General features: G+C 36.9%; 1 protein-coding gene and 1 pseudogene across 20 annotated transcripts in view; both read right to left on the minus strand.

Annotated features, from left to right (window-relative positions):
- Lingo2 (leucine rich repeat and Ig domain containing 2) overlaps positions 1-18,940 on the minus strand; it is a 1,357,796-nt gene that overhangs the window by 902,894 nt on the left and 435,962 nt on the right. For 12 of the 20 annotated variants that reach the window (XR_009588066.1, XM_060373582.1, XM_060373590.1 and 9 more), the window contains one exon: positions 17,142-17,363. The exons of the other annotated variants lie outside the window; for them this stretch is intronic. The gene's annotated coding sequence lies outside the window, so the exon portion shown is untranslated. The remainder of the gene's footprint in view (positions 1-17,141; positions 17,364-18,940) is intronic. 20 annotated transcript variants of the gene reach the window in all.
- On the minus strand, positions 7,572-8,377 carry LOC110540754 (small ribosomal subunit protein uS3-like; annotated as a pseudogene).

Raw genomic sequence — 18,940 nt, forward strand, 5'->3', positions numbered from 1 at the left:
AAAAATACCTTTACCAGGAATGTTTTATTTTTCTGCCTCAATCCTATGTGATCTTCCTAAGGTTTATGTGGGGAAGAAGACTGTTGTACATATTTTGGTCACTTTGGCCATCTCACATGAAATTCCACCTATTTTGTTCATTATCCAGCTATAATGTTTTCAAGGTTAAAAAAAAATACTGATCCAGACAACAAATCTTCTAACATGTTTAGATTAGGGTATAAGAATTTTTCTGAAGCTTAGTGGGATCTAGGGTTCTCTGAATTGGCTCCCGAATTCAAAGAATTGTGACCAGTAATTTGTGTGTGTGTGTGTGTGTGTGTGTGTGTGTGTGGTATACTACAAAGAAACTATCTCCTATAAGAAACCACTGGGCACATCACTTTGCAGCAGGACTAAGTGTGTCCTCTCCCACTGTGGCCAGACAAGGCAGCACAGCTAGGGGAAAGGGACCCAGTGGAAGGCAAGAGAGTCAGAGACAGCCCCTGCTACAATTGTCAGGAGACCCGCAGGATGAGCAAGCTGCAAATCTGCCACATACTTGCAGGAGGCTTAGGTCCAAGGAGGAGCCTGTGATCAGGCATTACGTGATTAAATCAATAAATTAATGAAAAAAAAAAAAACAAACAGGGGGTAGTTCAGAAACAAGACTGTGATCAAGATCAATATGAGGGAGAGGGTTACAGCTGGTACACAAAGTGAAAAACTGTAAAGTAATAATAATAATTGTGATAATAATAATAGAATATAGGAAAAAACGATCAGTAAGAATGAGTTTTGAGAAATACAAGCAATAGACAAAAAATAAACACATCAAAAAACCACAAAACCCTGATAATTTTCTCTTAGAAACAAACATGTAATTAATTCATATGTAATTTTTGTATAGTATGCTGTTTCAATTAGATATAAATGAAAACATACACCTGTAAGATGTTACTAAAATTATAATTGGCATCATTTTTACAATAAAACGCAGAATGTGTATGAACATCTATCTTCCTTAAGTTCTCTCAGAATACTGGAATTTTTTGCTGTTATCCTTTAGTCAAACTTCTGTTTGATTGATTGTAGACCTGATGGAAATGTAATAATTCACCTGTAGGTAGGTACTTGTCCTATAGTATCCTGTTAGGGAATAAAAATTCTACCAAACACATTTCTGTAATTGAACACACAAGCTATATCCAAGAATTTCATGCTTGACTAATTATCAAAATGACTTGGCAACACCTTTTAATTTATTCATTTTTTATTAATTTTTATTCACTTTATGTCCCAGCTGTAGCCCCCTCCCTCGTCCCTTCCCAAACCATCTCACCTTCCCTCATCTCCTTCCATGCCCCTGCCATGGGATATATCTGTCCAGGGGTTCTTGGGGTTCTAGGTTATCTCCATGCATGGTCTTTGAATCGAGTATCAGTCTCAGAAAAGACATCTGTGCCAAGAATTTTTTGATCTCTTGCTCTCCTTGTGTCCTTCCTATCCTTTCTAGGTCTTCTTATCTCCTCCTTATTTCATAAGATTCCCTGCGCCCTACCCAAAGTCTGGCTGAGTCTCAGCATCTCCTTCAATACCTTGCCAGGTAAAGGCTTTCAGCGGCCTTCTGTGGAAAGCTCCTTTTCTGTTGCCTGTTTTCCTCCCTCTTCAGATGTCCATCTCCTTTGCCCTTCTGCATGAGGATTGATCATCTTACCCAGGGTCCTCTTCCTTGCTTAGCTTCTTTAGATGTACAGATTTTAGTACATGTATCCTATATTATATGTCTAATATCTACTTCTAAGTGAGTATATATCTATACCGTGTGTGTCTTTCTGCTCCTGGGATATCTTACTCAGGATGATCTTTTCTAAGTTTATGATTTCCTTGCTTTTAATTGCTGGGTAGTATTCTGGCTAATATGAATAAAGCTACTACAAACATGGTTGAACAAATGTTCATGTTGTATACTTTTGCATCTTTTGGATATATGACCAGGAGTGCTATAACTGGATCTTGAGAAAGCTCTATTATTAATTTTCTGAGAAAGTGCCAGATTGATTTCCAAAGTGGTTGTACAAGTTTATATTCCCAAAATCAATGGAGTAGGGTTCCCCTTTCTCCACATCCTCTCCAGCATTTGTTCTCACTTGAGTTTTTGAGCTAAGCCATTCTGATAGGTGTAAGCTGAAATCTCAAGGTTGTTTTGATTTGCATTTTACTGATGACTAAGGATGTTGAACATTTAAGTGTTTCTCATCAATTCAATATTCTTCTATTGAGAATTCTGTTTAGCACTGTACCCTAGTTTTTAATTGGATTACTCAATTTGTTGCTTTTTAACTTCGTGTGTTCTTTTTATATTCTGGATATTAGCTTTCAGTCAGATATATGGTTGGTGAAGATCCTTTCCCTGTCTGTAGGCTATTGTTTTGCTCTGATGACTATGTCCTTTGCTTTACAGAAGCTTTTCAATTTCATGAGGTCCCATTTACTAATTGTTGAGCTTAGAGCCTGTGATGTTGGTATTCTGTTCAGGAAGTTGTCTCCAGTATCAGTGAGTTCAAGGCTCTTCCCCATTTTTTCTTCTAACAAATTTACTGGTGACTTGGCACCATTTACAACAAATAAAGGCAAACTGGGAAGCCACACTCACAGATATAGAGAGGTTACTACCTTTAAAATCCTTATAGTGTTAAGTGCATTTAATGTTCATATTCATCATACAATACTTTGGATGTTAATATCTGGGCTGTACATGGTCACTTTCTCTATAAGCCTTATAAGAAATCAGATAAGAAAAACTAAAATAAGTAAAGGTAAAACTTTTTTTTTTATTTTGCTTTTATTATTTTTTGGGTTAATTAGTTCTTTAGACATGTTCTTCAGTAAGTGCAGAGAAAGTTTTTGATTCGTGCCCTTAAAACTAATTTGCTTTTTATACATTACACTAGTACACAGGACTTGATACTTCTCAGGTTTGTTCAGTCTCCTGTAAAATCATGTTACCAGGCACTTCAGTGCTACCATTTCACTATCAGTTCTTAGTGAGAGCCATTCTAAGAAATAACTATAATTAGATTGCTTCTAGATTTAAGAGCAAAAAACACAATGTCAGTTTCCAGTTCAATGATTTTTTTTTTTTAAGTTTGGTCTCATGGGAAATCCTGCATTTTAAAATCGAGATCAAGAAAAGGTTTTCTCAATTGAGGAGCTAATATGCTCTCTTTTTGATAAATTTTTATTGTAAACCAGTGTTCTCTAATTTTTTTACTTTATTTTCAGATTTCTAAAACTGAGCTCAGGCTTTTGGGATCAATTAACTCTCATGGACATCATTTTTTTTATTGTTTTGCTAAGCCAATATCTATCCTTGGAATTAAAAGCCTAGACTGTACAGTATGTACAATTGACCTGAAATGAAGTTTCAAATATTTTAAATGGCAAAAGGAACAATTGAGAGTAATATTTACTCTAGAGAGGCTTTTATTGAAATAATTGGAACCAATGTCATATGAAATTTTAATAAACAATAATATAAGCTGCCTTGTTCCAAATTTTTTATCAGATTATATATTCTATTCAAACGAAAGATTCACAATATTTTTATATATTCTATATCACTAAATTGCAGGCTCCTTGAAGGAACATTGAATGTTCAGCTTGATAACTCTGAGGCTTGCATAGTACCTAGCAGAAAAGTCTAAGTGAATTTAAAAAAAAAATCAAAAAAATGCAGAAAGGTAGCTTCCCTCTTATTTATGTTCTCACTATTTTTTTATTTATGTCACTGACATGATATATTGTACTGCCAATAATCAGAGTCATTATAAAACAAAAAGAAACAGAACAAACAAAAACTAGTGGTGGTAACAACAACTCAGTTCTCAACAGAGTGATTTTGAATCATTCCTGTCCTTTCACTCAATGCATTTTCAGCAATGTTTAAGCTTCAGCAGAACCAAAAGCTTTCAGAGGTAAATGCACCAATTACACATAATCTTGTGATACAGCACTGCATGGGTCCTTAGTCATTCATCCCCAGCCCACAGAATGCCATCTACTTATTTTGGCTTACCTTGTTTTAAAGAGAACAAGGGGTAATAAGTCTCATGCTGATCTCATTCCTTTTAATATGTTACTTTAAAGTATATTTTTTGTTTACAATGATACCATTGTTCTTTTTTTTTTAATTATACTTTATTCACTTTGTATCCCCCCTCTAGTTCCCTCCCTTCCTCCCCCTTCTCCACACACTCCCCTCCCCAAGTCCACTGGTAGGGGAGGGTTTCTATTTCTTCCTTCTGATCCTAGTCTGTTAGGTCTCATAGGAGTGGCTGCATTGTCTTCTTCTGTGGCCTGGTAATGCTGCTTCCCCCCTCAGGGAGAGGTAATTAAAGAGCAGGCCAATCAGTTCATGTCAGAGACAGTCCCTGTTCCTATTACAATGGAACCCACTTGGATGCTGAACTGCCATGGGCTACATCTGTGCAGGGGTCTTAGGTTATCTCCATGCATAGGCCTTGGTTGGAGTATCAGTCTCAGGAAAGACCTCTGTGCTCAGATTTTTTGGTTCTGTTGCTCTCCTTGTGGAGTTCCTGTCCTCTCCAGATCTTACTGTTTCCCACTTCTTTCCTAAGATTCCCTGCATTGTTCCCAAAGGTTGCCCATAAGTTTCAGCATCTACATTGATAGTCTGCAGGGCCAAGGTCCTCTGTGTCAGGCTCCTGACCTGTTCCCTCTTTTCTCCTTCTTATGATGTCCATCCTCTTTGCCTTTCTGGATAGGGGTTGGGCATTTTAGCAAGAGTCCTCCTTCTTGATTAGTTTCTTTAGGTGTACACATTTTAGTAGGTTTATCCTATATTATATGTCTATAGAGTGAGTATATACCGTGTGCATCTTTCTGCTTCTGGGATAGCTCACTCAGGATGATCTTTTCCAGATCCCACCATTTACCTGCAAATTTCATGATTTCCTTGTTTTTTATTGCTGAGTAATATTCCATTGTGTAGATATACCACAATTTGTTCATCCATTCCTCCACTGAGAGGCATCTGGGCTGTTTCCAGCTTCTAGCTATTACAAATAAGGCTGCTACAAACATGGTTGAGCAAATGTCCTTATTGTGTACTTGAGACTCTTTTGGGTATATGCCTAGGATTGGCACAGGAAACAACTTCCTGAACAGAACACCAATAGCACAGGCTCTAAGAGCAACAATCAATAAATGGTACCTCATGAAAAGCTTCTGTAAAGCAAAGGACACTGTCTTCAGAACAAAACGACAGCCTACAGATTGGGAAAGGATTTTCAGTAACCCTATATCTGACCGAGGAATAATAGCCAGTATATATAAAAAACTAAATGAGTTAAAGAGCAAAAAATCAATTAATCCAATTAAAAAATGGAGTACAGAGCTAAACAGAGAGTTCTCGACAGAGGAGTACCGAATGGCAGAGAAATACTTAAAGAAATGCTCAACCTTATTAGCCATCAGGGAAATGCAAATCAAAAGACCCTAAGATTTCACCTTACACCCATCAGAATGGCTAAGATGAAAAACTCAAGTGACAACACTTGCTGGAGAGATTGTGGAGGAAGGGGAACCCTCCTCCACTGCTGGTGGGAATGTAAAATTGTACAACCATTCTGGAAGTCAATATGGTGCCTTCTCAGACAACTAGGAATAGCGCTTCCTCAAGATCCAGTGATACCATTGTTCTTAGGTTTCCTGTGTCATTATTGACTATGAACTTTCAGCTTTGGTCAAAGATATAAACAGAATGAAGTTTTGGATGAGCAGTCTTACATGAATACCCTCTGGTGGTTAAAAAAAAAATAAACAAATTAATTCAAGAAAGGTCTTTCTTTATCTACTGACCACAGTCTTGATTTTATTTTTCAAGTGGAGTTAATCTTGTATAAAATTCTAGCATTGTAAAATTCAGATTTGAACCATTCAAGTCAAAGTCTTTCTAGGATAAAGCAAAATCTGGGTAATTTGCTGGTATAATTAATTATCCAGGAATGCATTGCATTTTTTCATAAATTGTGACCACTGAGAAAAAGAACGATAATTCTAGTCTTTCTGTAGATATAAATACTATGAATCAAATAATTTGTCATACATATTTAAGGAAAGGTTAACACTAATATTTCTGCCATTATTTTTTCTTTGATATTTATAGCATCTGTTGTTAAATAAGAAATAAATTAGAATATAATGTTTTTTTAATATAAGATGAAAGTGTAAAATAAAGGTTGAAGCTATGTGTGGTTGCCAAAATATTCAGGAGGGAGGGGGCCTCAATCCACACCTGAAGTGAATGTACTTACTTTGAACTTCTTCCATTTGTCGACACTGATATAAACAAATCGTGAAACTAGATTTTTTTTTCATGAAAGAGCCAATTAGATATAAGATAAGGCAATATACTGATTCCTGGTACAGTATGTAAAATTTACTTGGAAAACAGTTTTCACCAAAACACAATCATATTTCATTTGTAAGTGTTTCATCTGTGCAGGATACATGCATTAGATGCTCCCTAATGTGGTATGACTTACAACAGGAAATTAGGTCACAGATAGCACTGCACTCAGGTACAGGGGCTTGTCTCACAAAGAAAGATAATGGTTCTCTAAGTACCAAGTGTAACAAAAACACCCAATCTGATCCCTAATTCTCTGGCTTTCTACCTCATAGGAGTTTCCCTCTTTCACCTATCTATCTATCTATCTATCTATCTATCTATCTATCTATCTATCTATCTATCTATCTATCTACTATAATTTATTTACTTTTTTCCTGTCTGTGGCACCCTCCCTCATCTCCTCCCAATCCCACCCCCCCTCCCTATTCTACTCCTATACCCCTCCCCCAGTCCACTGATAGGAGAAAGCCTCCTTCTCTTTCATCTGATCCTAGCCTATCAGGTCTCACCAGGACTGGCTGCCTTGTCTTCCTCTTTGGCCTGGCAAGGCTTAACCCTCCCCCCCAAGGGGAGTTCATATTTTAGTGTAACTTTAGATGTACTAAAACAGACTGTATATCATGGCTTTAAAAAGAAACAAATGAACTCCCACAAAGACTGAAAAATTACTAGAATATGCCCAATGTCCACCTCTTCCACCTAGTGTTCTTACCAAGATGTTACTACATTTTCCCAGACCATGGCACTAGCCCCTGGAAATGGTTGTATGTCTATTTTTTCTCTCCAAACTATTCTCTGTTCACTGCCACAATGCTTATTGAAATTACTAATATGACCTACTCCACGTTTCTATGGCTTCTATTTGATGGTTTGGTTATTCGTCCCTGTGGTTTTCTGTGTTCCATGTATTTCATTATTCTTTCAGTTCTTAAGATGCTTCTAAGCTCTTTATCACGTCAAAGTTTTCACACCATTCTTCTCCCGCTTGGAATGTTCTCACTCTAGTCTTCATTGACAAATGCACTATCTCTGCACACCACTACTCAGCTCCTGCCTAGAAACCCCGACAACATAATCAGATCCCCTGCTTTCACAGATGATTCTTTCTCTCTCTCTCTCTCTCTCTCTCTCTCTCTCTCTCTCTCTCTCTCTCTTTTGTTTTTGTGCAAGATTTTATTAAACGTCTTTGTTAAATAGGACAAGATCCAGGCTCCAGATGTAGTTGCCAAGACCCTGTTATCCTGTAGGCAATGGCTGGGGCATGGCAGGTGGCTCTGGCTTCCCACCCTTCTGTTCTGAGATGGGAGTGGTGGGCAAGATTTCATCTTTTGGTTCCACAGTGCTCATTTGATCAGGCAGGCTTCTCGGGGCCGATCTTACCACTTGGGTCCTGGGGCAGCGTGATCTTCACTTTGATGCCCAGCACACCTTGTCTGAGAAGCACATACGCACGGCAGTGTCAACATAGTAGTTAACAGGGTCTCCGCTGTGAATCATCAGCCCATCCACAAACTTCATGGACTTGGTCCTCTGTCCTCGGAGCTTCCCGGACACCACGACCTCGCAGCCCTTGGCCCCACTCTCCATAATGAATCGAAGCACACCATCGCTCGCCCTTCGCACAGGAAGCCCTCCTAGGAGTTTGTAGCATAGAGACTGCCTGGGCAATGGCACACAGACCTCTTGTGGTCACCTTTTCTGCATAAAGCTCTACACTGCCGTCAGGGAAGCCGAACCTCTTCTGGACCACTGCAGTCAACTCTCTGATCCAATGACCTTTCTCCCCAAGAACATTCTGTGTTCTGGTGGCTAAAATAATGATTTCTGTTATGGTTGGTGTAACTCGGACTTCGATTCCAGAGTAGCCATCCTCAGCCAACCCCGAGTGAGAAACTCATTCAGTTCAGCTTTGAAGATGGCATCAGCCACAGACTTTCTCTTCTTGGGAATCTGTACTGCCATCTCGCTGTGGCGAGCCGCCGAGCAGAAAGTGATACTTGTTTTTTTTTTTTTTTTTTTTTTTAACTTGGAGATGTAAATATTAATTTGTAAATATGCATGTGAACATAAAATTTGCCAGGAAAATTATTATATATTAAAAACAAATAATGTGTACATATAAATAATATATATCAAAAATATTTTCCCTGAAAACAAAACAAAAAAATAGTGGAAAGCCCTGTTCATGTACTTTAATAGCAGATGAAGTGGTCTGTGTTAAATATGCACAGTGAAGTCACAGTTTGTAGGACACTGAAATATTGAGTTGAGTCAAATCTGGTGCTAGATTCCCCCTCCCCCCTCCAGGAGAGATGAGGCTGGAGTATCATGAATTTGAAATCAGCACAAGTTGTAAAGCAACACCCTCTCCCCCTAGATTTTGATTTCATTTCAACCTGAGCTGTAAAGTGACACCCAGTCCCCCAAACAGTCAATCAACAACTTATGTGGTGTGTGTGTGTATGTGTGTAAATGTGTTTATGTGTGTTCAAATGTGTATGTGTGTATAAATGTGTTCATGTGTGTGTAAATCTGTTTACATGTGTGTGTGAATGTGCTTATTATGTGTGTGTAAATTCATTTATGTATGTGAATGTGCTTATATGTGTCTAAATGTTTATGTGTGAACGTGCTTATGTGTGTGTAAATGTGTTTTTTTGTGTGTAAATGTGTCCATGTGTGTTTGAGAGAGAAGTGACAAAGGAGGGGGTGAGAATTTCCAAAATCATATCACAAAGAACAGAAACTATAACTATACAGGGTTGATTTGTTTTCAAGACATCGTATCATTTTGATTAATTTATAAATAAAATTAACTTAAAAATAATTAAAATGACACTTGCAGCAAGGTTTTTAAGAGATACTATTTTATATACTAGTAGATTGTTTAAAATGGTAATGAAAATTACGTTAAATCAAAGACTGGGAGCCACACTCCTGTAGGAGTCTATGATTTAATGTCATCTTTTTTTCCGGAGCAAACAATAAAAAACTGTGTCTCTCTTGTGTTTGAAGGGAATAGAAGAAAAACATGTGAAACAGCTTTGTTTTAGCCCAAAAGTTAAAGAATTAATACCACAACAAAAGACAAGAATAACTTTCTACAAGAGCACCTGCTGTAAAAGCAGCTACTTTATTAACTGATCTCTTGAAAGTTTGTAGAATAAACATGTTTCCTCTTGGTCTTCAGGGGAGCCAGATTTCCAAATTTTTCGATTGTTTGTTTTTATTGTTGGTCATGTTTAAGTCTCCTTTTGTGTATGTCAAGTCCTCTGCTTTATCTCTAATGGTTGGGTTTTATATTTTCTCATTTTCTTTGATGACTTCATAGGCTTAAATATTTCCATAATGTGGATCCTAAAGACTGAATCCAAAGGTTTGGTGGCAAACAACTTTACCTGCTACTCCATTTCACAGACCTATTTCTTAGGAATCTTCATAATATCTCTAACCTCATATCAGTGCCTTTCAGACTTACCAACTTTTTAAAACTTCAACCATGATATATACATTTCTAACTTCATGTGTTGGATAATATGAAAAAATATTTCTCAGTAACTGCATTCTTTTTTTTTTTCATTTGGATTTTAGCTAAAAGTTAAATTCTCTAATAATCAGAATATATAAATAATCATATGCATTAACTCCTTATATCATCCTTTTAAATTTCCATTTTGTCTGTTTCCTCATTTGTCACTCATTGACAAATTCTCTTTTTCTTAACTTGAAAATGAAATGCATTTTTGGTTCTGTTGCTCTCCTAATAGAGCTCCTGGGCACAGGGGTCTTTTCTGAGACTGATACTCCAACCAAGGACCATTCATGGAGATAACATAGAACCCCTGCTCAGATGTAGCCCCTGGCAGCTCAGTATCCAAGTGGGTTTCCTAGTAAGGGGAACAGGGACTGTCTCTGACATGAACTCAGTGGCTGGCTCTCTAATCACCTCCCCCAGAGTGGAGAGCAGCCTTGCCAGACCACAGAGGAGGACAATGCAGCCAGTCCTGATGAGACCTGATAAGCTAGGGTCACATGGAAGGGGAGGAGGACCTCCCCTATCAGTGGACTTGGAGAGGGTCATGGGAGGAGATGAGAGAGGGAAGATGGAAAAGGGAAGGAATGAGGGAGGAAGCTACAGCTGGGATACAAGATAAAGATATTTTTTAATATATGAAAATAAAAATTTAATTAAAAAAAAGAAAATGAACTGCATGAGAACTTTCATCTCTGCCTTCTTCCGTAAGATTCCCTGAACTCTGCCCAAAGTTTGGCTATGAGTCTCAGCATTTGCTTTAATACCCTGCTTGGTAGAGTCTGTCAGAGGCCCTTCTGTAGGCTCATGTCCTGTTCCCTGTTTTCTCCCTCTTCCTATGTCCATTCTGTTTGCCTTTCTGAATGAGGATTGATCATCTTACCCAGGGTACTTCTTGTTTAGCTTCTTTAGGTGTGCAGATTTTAATATGTTTATCCTGTATTTGTCTAACATCCACTTATGAGTGAGTATATACCATGTGTGTACTTCTGCTTCTGGGATACCTCACTCAGTATGATCTTTTCTAGTCCCCACCATTTGCCTGCAAAGTTCATGATTTCCTTGTTTTTAATTGCTGAGTAGTATTCCACTGTGTAAATGAACCACAATTTCTGTATCCATTTCTCACTTGAGGGGCATCTGGGTTGTTTCTAGATTCTGGCTATTACAAATAAAGCTGCTACAAACATGGTTGAGCAAATGTTGTGTACTTGAGCCTCTTTTGGATATACGCCTAGGAGTGCTATAGCTGGATCTTGAGGAAGCACTATTCCTAATTTTCTGAGAAAGCGCCAAATTGATTTCCAAAGTGGTTGAACAAGTTTACATTCCCACCAGTAATGGAGTAGGGTTCCCCTTTCTCCACTTCCTTTCCAGTATGTGTTCTCACTGAGTTTTGATCTTAGCCATTCTGATGGGTATAAGATGAAATCTCAGGGTTGTTTTGATCTGCATTTCGTTGTTGACTAGGGCTGTTGAGTATTTCTTTCAGTGTTTCTCTGCAATTCAATATTTCTCTATTGAGAATTCTCTGTTTAGCTCTGTACACCATTTTTTAATTGGTTACTTGATTTGTTGCTTTTTAACTTCTTGAGCTCTTTATACATTCTGGAAATTAGCCTTTTGTCAGATATAGGGGTTGGTGAAGATCCTTTCCTAGTCTGTAGGCTGTCGTTTTGTTCTGACTACAGTGTCCTTTGCTTTACAGAAACTTTTCAGTTTCATGAGGTCTCATTGCTTGTTGATCGTAGAGCCTGTGCTGTTGTTGTTTTTCTGTTCAGGAAGTTGTCTCCTGCACCAATGAGTTCAAGGCTCTTCCCCACTGTTTCTTCCAACAGGTATAGTGGGTGTCTGGTTTTATTTTGAGGACTTTAATCCACTTGGACTTTAGTTTTGTGCAGGTTGATAAGTATAAATCTGTTTGCATTTTTATACATGTAGATATTCAGTTAGATCAGCACTATTTGTTGAAGATGCTATCTTTTTCCATTGAATGGTTTGGCTTCTTTGTCAAAAATCAAGTATCTGTAGATGAATTTCTGGCTCTTCTGTTTGATTTCATTGATCCACCATTCTGTTTCTATATCAGTACCATGAAGTTTTCATTACTGTTTCTCTATAGTACAGCTTGAGATCATGGATGGAGAAACCTCCATGAGATCTGTTGTTTGCACAAGATTGTTTTAGCAATTCTAGGTTTTTCAAAACCTGGAGGGGACAGGAGCACCAACAATTAAGCAACAGAACCAAAAAATCTGGGCACCAGGGTCTTTTTTGAGTCTGATACTCCAACCAAGCACCATGCAGATAACCTTGGAGATAGCCTAGAACCCCTGCACAAATGTAGGCCATAGCAGCTCAGTCTCCAAGTAGGTGCCCTAGTAAGGGGAAAAGGGACTGTATCTGACAGGAACTTAGTGGCTGGCCCTTTGATCACCTCCCCCTGAGCAGGAAGCCTTACCTAGCCACAGAGAAAGACAATGTAGCCAGTCCTATAAGGTAGTCTATACCTTATAGACTAGGGTCTGATTGAAGGGGAGGAGGACCTCCCCTAATAGTGGACTTGGAGAGGGTTCATAAGAGGAGATGAAGGAGGGAGGGTAGGATTGGGGGCTACAGCTGGGATACAATGTGAATAAATTGTAATAAATAAAAAATAAATTAATAAAAAAGAAATGAGTGAGAACAAGAAATCTGTCTAGTTTATTTAAGTCTATAAAACAAGGGATCCAGAGTAGGCAGCATTCACTCATTGGTTAAGTAAGCTATAGTTTCTGTATGCTTTTTACTCACTTATCTTAAAATCAGTCTCTTCTCAATAATGGCCTCCTATTTTAAAGCTTTAGTTTATTCTTGTGACAATTCAGAGTGTGTTTGTACCAATCTTTCTACTATAAATTTGCATATGATTGAAATGAAGTTCATTATTTCAATATGTGTTTATTAGAAAAATACAAATGAGAAAGGAACTAAGGAGAGAAGAGGGTGTACAAGCCAAGCTAAAATATATAGTCATTATTTTTACTATGTGATTTTCAAATGACTCTCAATAAATAAATATTTTCATTGGAAATGACTTAGATAATTTTTTTCCATTAATGAATGCATCTGAATGTAAAAAAAGTGAAATGTAAATGTGCCTCTTTTCAAACCCTTCTTTGGTGATATGCAATCATTTCCTATTGTTCTGGGTACATCATACTTAAACTATGCCCTATTCACCTGACAAAATCAGGTTTCTAACAGTATGAAGGCTGTCTTTGCAAATCTCTATGCTTAAGGGCTCATTTAAATACTCAATGGCAAGCCTATCAACACAAAATGTCATAGGCACAATCACCAGGAGACCCAGTAAGTATGTGTATTCATACCAACTCTTTTATCAACTCTGAAGAGATTCTAACACAAACTTTGAAAGAGTAAATTGTACAATAGTGGACTCATTTTCCATGAACATATGCTTTTAATTGTTTTCATGGTTTGTACTTCAAGACCAAAGATGTTCATGCCATGAAAACAAAGATAAAGGTGAGAAATATGATTTCTGTAATCTAGGACTCCAACTATGACATGATTGGGAAAAATCCATCTAAGTGACATGGAAAACAAAGCAAGCAATGTTGAAGAGGTTACCTTTGTATTCAAATGTATGTCATGGACAATTCCAGTCTCTGAGTTAATTCTTATGACTAAGATTAATACCAGTTCTGAGTACTTACCAATGAAGAAAGAACTCTGTGTCAACAGAATGATAGGTAATTATGCTGAGGTCTTCCTCTCGGCTATGTTGCAGCAGAGTCTATCTGATCACTGACCTATTATGCTATGAATATAGAAGGGTTTCTACAAGTGTAATTGTGAGCATTGGTGTATGAATGGAAGATGGCTCCATTGACTCTTTACTCCCCTTCCTTTCTTTTTTCTTTTTTTCCTTCCTTCCTTCCTTCTTTCCTTCCTTCCTTCCTTCCTTCCTTCCTTCCTTCCTTCCTGCCTGCCTGCCTGCCTTTCTTCTTTTAGCTTCTTTATCTTTCTTTGATTCCTTTACTTGATAAACATTTGAACATTCTATGTTGTTATCTATGGAAAATAGAACAGCCCAAATTAATCAATCAGTGATTTTGTGGTCAGAAAATGAATGAACAAACTAATAGGTAAAACTGTTTTTTGCAGTAAACATTTTAAACCAAAGGATCGGGGTTTACAATAAAGGGTCTAACAATTGAATGAATTTACATCTAGGTGGCATTCTAAATGGAAACATGAAAAGTAAAAAGAGAAAAAAGAAAAAAAAAAGTAAAAAGAACCTAGACATAAACAACTTGGTAAAAAGTATTCCTGTGATATGAACAAAAAGGCCAGAAGCAGAAAGGTGCATTGTGTATGAGAACTGGAAGATAATCATGATCATAAAAGAATATATCATGGAAAACCTGATATTAAACAAAAATATAAAGAAATGAAGGAGAAAATATAATGGCTAGCTGATATATGTGCAGTATCTATAAATAACTACTGAAGCATTATTCTAGAGAGTATTTCTTCCAATATATTTTTCACATTTAAAAAATTTGTTTATGTTTATTTTTATCAGAAAAAGAAAACGGCATTTATTGACATATTCAAGACCAGTCAGAATCAAGATACAGTGGCCACATATATCTTAAATTTGTTTTTTTTAAATCTGAATAGACCTTTAAAACCTTGAAATTTCATCATCATATAAAGAACATTTAAACCAGTATATTTTAAATATGTACAAAATGTTGTAGCAATTATAACTTTGAACTTCTATCATCATCACGTAAAAATCCAAACCAATTTAAGGTATTTCTGACTTGTTGCTTTCTTAGTCTAAAAGGGGATACAATGTTAAACAGGTTATTAGGACTAATAATATATAAATATAAATATTTATATTTATATATTATTCATTCATTATTATTATATCTATATATAATATAAACATAAATATACAATATACAATGATTATATATAAATATAATTATATGGATATCAATATAAATATATAATATTTATATATTATATATTTATGTTTATATATTATTTATATTGTATATAGACATATAATTTTATGTATATAATTATATATAAATAGATACAATGATGGTTACATCTATGGGAACATAAGCAAACATGCAAGTTCAGTTGAAAACTTCAGCTGAAATGATCTTCATACATTGACGCCAGGATATCTAAGCATGTTTCTTATAAAACATGGTCTTAAAATCTTTATAGGCCAATGAGAGCCAATCCCAGCAAACTGTGAAAGCTAAATGTCATGCCTGTTTATGTTTTTATAAATTACAGTTTATTCACTTCGTATCCCAGCTATAGCAGCCTCCCTCATCCCCTCCCAAGCCCTCTCTCCTTCTCTTATCTCCTCCTATGTCCCTGCCCAAATCCACTGACGGGAATGTCCTCCTCCCCTTTCCTCTGATCCTAGCCTAACAGGTCTCATCAGGACTGGCTGCATTGTCTTCCTTGTGACCTGGTAAAGCTGCTCTCCTCCCACCAGGGGGCAGTGATCAAAGAGCCAACCACTGAGTTCAGAGACAGTTCCTGTTCCCATTACTAGGCAACTGACTTTCGAGAATGAGCTGTCATGGACTACATCTGTGCAAGGGTTTTAGGAGTTCTAGGTTATCTCCATGCATGGTCCTTAGTTGGAGTATCAGCCTCAGAAAAGACCTCTGTGCCAAAAATTTTTTGATCTCTTGCTTTCCTTGTGGCCCTCTTGTCCCTTCCAGGTCTTCCTACCTCCCCATTATTTCATAACATTCCCTGCGCTCCACCCAAAGTTTGGCTATGAGTCTCAGCATCTCCTTCGATACCTTACTGGATAAAGTCTTTCAGCGGTCTTCTGTGGTAGGCTCCTGTTCTGTTGCCTGTTTTCTCCCTCTTTAAATGTCCATCCCCTTTGCCCTTCTGCATGAGGATTGATCATCTTACCCAGGGTCCTCGTCCTTACTTAGCTTCTTTAGATGTACAGATTTTAGTATATGTATCCTATATTATACGTCTAATATCTACTTCTAAGTGAGTATATATCTATACCGTGTGTGTCTTTCTGCTCCTGAGATACCTCACTCAGGATGATCTTTTCCCACCATTTGCCTGCAAATTTTATGATTTCCTTGTTTTTAATTGCTGAGTAGTATTTCACTGTGTAAATGAACTGCAATTTCTGTATCCATTTCTCAGTTGAGGGACATCTGGGTTGTTTCTAGATTCTCACTATTATGAATAAAACTGCTACAAACATCGTTGAGTAAATGTCCTTGTTGTATACTTGAACATGTTTGAATATATGCCTAGGAGTGCTATAGCTGAATATTGAGGGAGCACTATTCCTAATTGTCTGAGAAAATGCCATACTGAATTCCAAAGTGGTTAATTCCATCTACCAAAATTAAATCAAGATCAGGTAAATATATTAAATGGGCCTTTATTACCCAGGGAAATAGAAGCAGTCATCAAAAGTCTCCCTTCCAAAAAAAGCCCAGGGCCAGATGGTTTCATCTCAGAATTCTACCAGACCTTCAAAGAAAAGCTAAGTCCAATTCTTTTCAAACTATTCCACAAAATAGAACCAGAAGGAACATTACCAAACTCATTCATTGAAGCCACAGTCACCTTGATACCTAAACTACACAAAGACCCAAGAAAAAGAGAACTTCAGACCTGTCCCTCTTATGAACATTGACACAAAAATACTCAATAAAATACTTTCAAAACGTATCCAACAATGCATAAAAGATATCATTTACCATGACCTTCATTCCAGGCATGCAAAGGTAGTTTAATATACGAAAATCCATCAATGTTATCCTCCATATAAACAAACTGAAGGAAAAAAATCCCCATCATAATCTTCCCATATTTTTATGTTAAACACTTGAAGGATTCTGAGGGGTTGAGAGCCTTATAGGAAATACTATAATATAATTTTCTGTTAACATGCATGATATTTGAACCTAAAGCAGGGCCTTATAGACTCTACCAACAACATGAGTCCACGCATAACCAGAGAAAATGAACCACATTGTGAACTTTAAGATTTAGACTAAACTCCAAGTCATCCCAGTTCAACTTTAGCGGGAATTATTTATGGGTACAATTGTTAGACAGTCAAACACAAAGGCATGAATAGAGAATATGAACAGAGACACTTACAATTAGTGTTAAATGTATAGTGTGTAGACTTCTTCTATCTACTTCCTGCTGATTAGGGTTGATGAGTCTTTAGGGGATTACCAAACTCAGTTGTCAGGATACCAGCAGTCCAGTCCAGAGGCCAACATCAAGCAGCAACAAAATTCAGAAGCTCAGGACAAGTCAGAAAAAGCTGCAATACTCAGTTGGAATGCCCCAAGAAGTTCTCTGGAATGTTTCTCTCTGCAAAGTCAAATGTTGAAGTACAAAGATCAGGGCAGCAATGTCGATCCGAACAGCCATTCCCCACCATGAGTGGGCCTCTATATATCTCCTCTCCTCAAAGTCTACCCATGGATGTTCCCAGCCGGCCAAAATCATGCCCCTTGAATGAAAGAGCTCACAGCAAAACATCATGTCACCCCTCACAAGTCAACCTACATCAAAACATCAAGTGTCCAACTTGCAGCAAAACATTACATGAGAAAACTAAGCCTTCTAAGAAACCAGAGACTTCCACTTCAAAATGCTACTTTTATTATCTGTGAAAGGTGTCTAGGAGTAAACAATCTACTTGCTAAAGGTTTTTTGATTTCTTAGTGTGGTAATTGACCCACCTCATAATTCAGAAGTGACCAACATGAAAAATCTATTTCAGGACCTGTACAATGCTAATGTGGCCCCTCAGGTTAATTATATTTCTCAAGGATCATTTATCAAATGCTTTTCCTTTACTAATATTAGTGTGTCTGGTTGGTAATTTGGCATGTGTTATCCAGTTTCTACTTTGTCACTGACTTCTTTGGAAATGGATTTGCAAGTTTTTGAATAGCAGAATGACAACAGAAAGTAAGCATGTGTTATAATGTTCAAAATGCTAGTAGAAATGATCCTGTATTTGTTACCATAAGGGAATGGTACTTGAAGAAATAATTATGCTCAACCCTATTTAAACATTACATGATATGCATATACTCTAATACTCAGTATATCTTAAGCTACTTTATTAAAAAGAGCAACTTTTGTGACTTTATATTTATGGTTATAAAACGAGGTAGGGGGTGTGTTCATGCTGGTACTCCTAGCAGTGAATTAGCAGGAGGATAGACACAGGTATCACAACTGCGTAAATTCATAAAATGAGCTCAAGACCAGCCAAAGTGAATACTTGTATCAGAAACTCAAAAAGAAAAAAAACCCTAAAAATAAAATAAAACCTAACAATATTATTGTACACAATATAATACTTGAAATGAGAAAGTTTTAGTCTTCCTGACTTGGAAGATTTTTGGATATTTATTCAGATGTTTTCAAGATTTCCAGATATTCTCATGAAGATGAATTGTAGTAACAGAGCCAGCAACATATAATGGACATAGTCTTTTTTTTTTTCATTTTTTTACTCCCTTCCTTCTCCCTCAGTTCTACACACACCAGGCACCAAAGACACTGAAGATAATATCTATATTTATATATAAATATATCTCCATCTATATCTATGTGCATTACATCTATGTCCATTCCATTTATTTATATATATAATACAATATATATTACAACATATAATATATGTATACATAAAATAATTATATGTAAATACAAGATTATATAATATAATTATATATATACATATATATGTAAAATGTGGGCCATGTATGGAAAGCTTATCTACAACATGCTTAGAGGATCAAAATATACCTGCCATCTCAAGAGGCTTTTAGTTCTCACAAATTGGAGTACGTCCCGCAATTGGAGTCCATCAGGACAAAGACTCACAACACCACGCAGGCTCTTTAAGGGGTCCTCATGTGAGGAGCTCC

This window comes from Meriones unguiculatus, chromosome 20 (assembly GCF_030254825.1).
Source record: "Meriones unguiculatus strain TT.TT164.6M chromosome 20, Bangor_MerUng_6.1, whole genome shotgun sequence".
NCBI classification, from domain to species: domain Eukaryota; kingdom Metazoa; phylum Chordata; class Mammalia; order Rodentia; family Muridae; genus Meriones; species Meriones unguiculatus.